The sequence below is a fragment of the Manis javanica genome, chromosome X, assembly GCF_040802235.1.
Source record: "Manis javanica isolate MJ-LG chromosome X, MJ_LKY, whole genome shotgun sequence".
NCBI lineage: Eukaryota > Metazoa > Chordata > Mammalia > Pholidota > Manidae > Manis > Manis javanica.
Window position 1 is genome coordinate 138,028,054 of NC_133174.1, and position 5,906 is coordinate 138,033,959.

Here is a 5,906-nt window from a genome sequence, read left to right on the forward strand (position 1 = left end):
AAGACCCTTTGTGATTACAGGCCCACCTGGCTAATTCAGGATCATCTCTACACCCCAAGATGCTGCCTTAATCACATACCCAAGGTCTCTTTTTGCCATGTGAGGTAAGACAGTCCCCAGGACTTATTGGAGGGCCATCATCCAAGCATAGGGAAGGTCCTTTGAGGCAGAGCATTTGATGCAGTCTCTCACAGGACTACTGTGAGATCAGGAAGGAGGAGACTTTGCAGCCTGTGTGTTCTGTAGATGACTTGCATTTGGAAATGCCAGGAGGTAGTCTCCTGCTTTCCTGCGTGCAGGGTCTCCATCATTGTTGACCAGAGCTGGAGGGCTCAGGACCTTCAGTTCCCATATGCTAAGTGCTCAGCAACCACTGGCTTAAGGCTGACTGGCTCCCTGCCCCAGGACAGGATGAAGGTCAATCTAAAGGGGTCCCAAGATTCATGCAAGCCCCATCAAAATACGAATAGCACTTTTCACAGAACTAGAGCAAATAATCCTAAAATTTGTATGGAACTACAAAAGACCCCAAATGGCCAAAGCAATCTTGAGAAAGAAGAACAGAGTTGGGCATATCATACTCCCTGATTTCAAGCTATACTACAAAGTTACAGTGATTAAAACAGTGTGTACTGGTCAAGAAAAATATGGATCAGTGGACCAGAACAGAGAGCCCAGAAATAAACTCACACATATGTGGTCAACTAATATATGAGAAAGGAGGCAAGAATATACAATGGGGAAAAGAAAGTCTCTTTGATAAATGGTGCTGGGAAAACTGGACAGCTACATGCAAGAGAATGAAACTGGATCACTGCTAAATCCATGCACAACAGTAAATTCAAAATGGATTAAAGCCCTAAATGTAAGGCACGAAACCATAAAACTCTTAGAAGAAGACATAGGTAAGAATCTCTTGAACATCACCATGAGTAATTTTTTCCTGGATACATCTCCCTGGGCAAGCAAGACAAAAGCAAAAATAAATATGTGGGAGCACATCCAACTAAAAAGCTCTGCACCACAAAGGAGACCATCAACTAAACAAAAAGGTAACCTACTGTGTAGAAGATATTTGTAAATGACATATCTAACAAAGGGCTAATATCCAAAGTATACAAAGAACTCAGACAACTCAACACCAAAAATGCCCCCAAACAACCCAGTTAAAAAATGGGCAAAGGACCTGAGCAGACACTTCTCCAAAGAAGACATACAGATGACCAATAAGCACATGAAAAGATGCTCCACATCGCTAATCATCAGGGAAATGCAAGTCAAAACCACAATGAGATATCACCTCAGACTGGTCAGAATGGCCAACATCCAAAAGGCAAGTGCTGGAGAGGATGCGAAGAAGAGGGAACCCTGCACTGCTGGTGAGAATGTAAGTTGGTGCAGCCACTGTGGTAAGCAGTATGGAGGTTCCTCCAAGAACTAAAAATAGAAATACCATACGACCCAGCAATTCTACTTCTGGGAATTTACCTGAAGAAAACAAATCACTGGCTTAAAAAGACATCTGCACCCCTATGTTTACTGCTGCATTATTTACAATTGCCAAGATATGGGAGCAACCTACGTGTCCATCAATAGATAAATAAGATGTGGCACATGCGCACAATGGAATATTATTCAACCATAAGAAGAAAACAAATCCTACAATTTGCAACAACATGGATGCACCCAGAGGGTATTATGCTCAGTGAGATAAGCCAGGCAGAGAAAGAAAAACAAATACCATATATTTCACTTATATGTGGAATATAAAAACAAAACAAAACAAATGAACAAAACAGAAGTGGACTCATAGACACAGAGAAGAGATGGGTGGTTACCATGGGGTTGGGGTGCATGGGTAAAATAATAGATGAAGGGGATACAGAGACACAAAATCTCAATTATAATATAAACTAGGCATGGGGATTAAAGCCCAGCATAGAGAATATAGTTGATGCTATTGTAATATCTTTCTATGTTGACAGACATTGTAAATGCACTTATTGGGGAAAAAATACAAAGGGGACCCAGTTGATGGGCTGTTTCAAGTCATCACTAAAAAATCTTACTTAACAATTCCACTCTTAGAAGCTCTTCTTTGGAGCAAATTTAAATCTCTCCTCCCATGGCAGAAGCCCATTTTGTTTGCTCTTGTTTCGTTCTCAGGGCAAGTGTTGGATAGCTTCTGAACAGAAAACGTCTGTAGACTGGGAAAGCACCATTTATTTACTTACCCTTTGTGAGCAGGTGAAATAATTTCAAATCCTTTATGCTTTCTCTGAAGGGCCTTCTTTCTTAGGAATTACGCACACTGCAATAAACCTTACTCCAGCTTTCCTAAAAGACCCAGGAATTCTCCTCTATCCAGTGTGTCACTGCTAACAGATCGAGTGGCCTGCTATGCGCTCACCGTCTTCTCACCTCTCTGTGTGGGCCTTCTGTCCCTGGCTGATTCGCTGAAGGCAGGCATCATGACAGAAGGGAAAGAACATAGGACTTGGAGTCAGAAAGCGTGAACTGGGGTTCAGCTGTGAACCTGTTGGCTGTGTGGCCTTGAGCCAGATACCTCTCCTCCAGAGCCCGGTGTTTCTATTTGAAAAGGGGCTGGGGCTGGGGCTAGGAGGTAGTCAGAAATCCTTGTACACAGCCTCTGGTAAGGGTGGGGTGAGAGGCCCCTCAGGCCCTGATGATGGAGTCTTGCTTTCTCCCCGCAAGCCTCTTGATCAAGTTGTAGCTGAATGAGCACTGGCTAAACTTCACCTTCAGAAACTCAAAATGAAAGAGGAAAGAGCCCTAGCATATAAAGCTTTGAGCCAGACAGAATGTAAATCAAACCTGTCATACTTGCCATTACCTCACAATGGATCAGAGATTTAACTGTGAGAGCTACAACTATAAATGTATAAAATTCTTAGAAGAAAACAGAGGTAAATTGTCCTGACCTTGGCAATGGTTTTCTAGATATGACACCAAAAGCACAAGCTACCGAAGACAAAAATAGACAAATTGTACTTAATCAAAATTAAAAACATTTCTGGTTCAAAGGATACATCCTGGCAAGGATACATCCTTGTGAGGAGACTTCCTTGCAGTTATATTGTTTTGATGGCCCTGAATAAAAAATTGCATGGGCACAGTACTGGCATAAGAATGGACATATAGATCAAGGGAATAGAACTGAGAGTTCAGCAATAAACTCTCAAATTTGTGGCAAATTGGTTCTTTACAATTGTGCCACAACAATTCAGTGGGGAAGAAATAATATTTTCAATGAGTGGTGCTGGGAAAACTGGATATTGACATGCAAAAGAGTGAATTTGGATCCTCTGCTTCTCATTATATAGGAAAATAAATTCAAAATGCATCAGAGACCTCCATACAAGAGCTAAAACTGTAAAACTCTTAGAGAAAACTATCTGACCTTGGGTTGGGCAATGGTTGCTTAGATATGACACCCAAAGTACAAGTGACCAAAGAAAAAGTAGACAAATTGGACTTCATCAAAATTTAAAATGTTTGTGTCGCAAAGGAAACTGTCAAGACAGTGAAAGATAGGCACCGTCCTATATTGTCAGTGAAAATATAAAATGATGCAGCCATGATAGGAAATGGGTGGCAGTTGCTCAAAAAATTAAACATATAACTAACATATGATCCAGCAATTCTGCTTTTAGGTATATATCCGAGGGAATTCAAAACAGGTGTTCAAACAAATATTTTGTATACAAATAAATGTTCACTGCAGCACTAGTCACAATAGTCAAAAAGGCAAAAACTACCTAAGTATCCGTCAACAGATGAATGGATGAACAACTGTGGTGTATCCATTCCATGAAATATAATTCAGCCATCAGAAGGAATGAAGTACTGTCACGTGCAACACCATGGACAAACCATGGAAACACGAGGTTAAGTGAAATAAGCCAGTCACAAAGGGCCACATATTGTATGATTCCATTTTTGTGTGATGTCCAGAAGAGGCAAATGCACAAGGGACAGAGAGTAGACTAGTGGTTGCCAGCACCTGGGGCAGGGGAACTGGGGAGTGACTGCTTAATGGGTGCGAGAGTTCCTTTGGGTGTGACGAAAATGTTCTGGAATCACATAGTGCTGATGGTTGTGCAGCCCTGATACACCAAACATCACTGAATTGTCCACTTTAAAAGGGCAAGGGTCACGGCCACTTCAATATAAATAAATTGCATATGGTGGAATGCAGAGATCAAGGGCATGGGCCTTAGAGTCACAGGGACCTGGGTTCAAGTCTCAAATCCTTCCCTTCCTAGCCAAGTGTCCTTGGGCTGGTTGCTGAACCTCTCTGTGCCTCGGTTTCCTTGTCGGTAAAAGGTGTCTGACAACACCCACCTCACAGGGTTGTTGTGATGATTGACAGTGAGAGATTCCTAAATGTAGGCAGTGCTGTTAGGATTACGTTTGGGCTGCTGGTGGTTTTTCACATCCCGGACAAGACAAGACTCAAGGGGGGCAGGTATCTGTCTTCAAATCTCTTCCAGAGCTATCAAGGAGATAGAAAGAGCTAGAACTTCTCCTTAGGCCTGAGCAGTAAAAACAGGAGCCATAGGAGGGTGGATGTTGGGGAGAATTCTCTACAGGGCTTTACCAAGAGGCAAAGGGCTGCCTCCGGAGCTAATAAGCAGCAGGCCCTGGAGGTGTGCACGCAGAGCCTGGAGGAGCCCTTCTTGGAGTCAGCACCGCACACAGGGGCTGACATCTGCTAAGCCTCCAATCTTGAGAAGCTTGGGTTTTATGGATTACACAGTGAGTCAGGTAATGACTCTATGGGGAGGCTGCCAACGTCCTCCGAGGTGTTCTCGTAAAGTGGAGAAAGGCCAGTTTGCTCTGCAAGGAGAAGGGAGGAGGCCAACAGCAAATTAGGTGTTGGCACAGCCCCTCTGCGTGTACTCTGTAGGGAGGTGGAGGAGTCGCGCTTGGGGGGCTGCCTGCCTGTGTGCGTGTGCGTGCAGCCTCTCCCCCGGGCTCCCTCCTCCTCCTCCTGAGGATTAAACAGGCAGCCCTCCTCCTCTTCTCCTTTTGGGACAGCAGCTGGGGAAGGTGGGTGGCGGGGTAGGGGGTGAAGGCCCAAAGGAGGGGGTGCTCCTTTTCACTTCCCCCCAGTGCTTTTGAATGCGCCTCCAGCGACGGAGTTATGTATGGTCCCTCCCTTTTCTGGTCACCCTCCCTCCTCTCAATACCCAGGAACCTTGGCCTCCTACGCCCAAGTCCTTGGGCAATTTTCCTTTTGAAAAGCTGACTATTTAAGTCCACATATTCCATTCGTATGAACGCCCAGACTCCGGAAACCTATAGAGACAGAAAGCAGATGAGTGGTTGCTGGGGACTGGTGGGATGGAGTGGCAGAGGGACCAGGGCACATAAGGGTACAGAGGGACAAAAGGGTACAAGGCTTTTTTTGGGGGGTGACAAAAATGGTCCAAAATTGACTGTGACGATGGATGCACATATCCGTGAATAGACTACAAATCATTGAATTGCATCCCTTAAATAGGTGAACTACATGGTGACTTAAATGTCAATAAAGCTGTTTTTTGTTTTTTGTTTTTAAAGAAAGGCAGTCAGTCATTGGGCAGTCCTTTATTACCTGACCATCTCTTTTTAAATTTCCAAGAAACCCCAGCAGGTCACCCCGCGGGGTTGTCTGGGCCTGGCCTGCACCAGCGGCCCTCTCAGGCCTGTTGCTGGCGCTGGGTGCCGCACCGTTGGGCTGGGCTTCTCACAGATTGCAGAGGGCTGGCCAAATACACCGTCTGTACGCAGCAATGAGAACTATCTGGAAGGCATTTACTACAGTGACTCACAGGGTCAGGCTTGGAAAATTAATTCAAATTGGCTTGGCATCAAGCCAAGGAAAACTGTCTGAAGAGGCT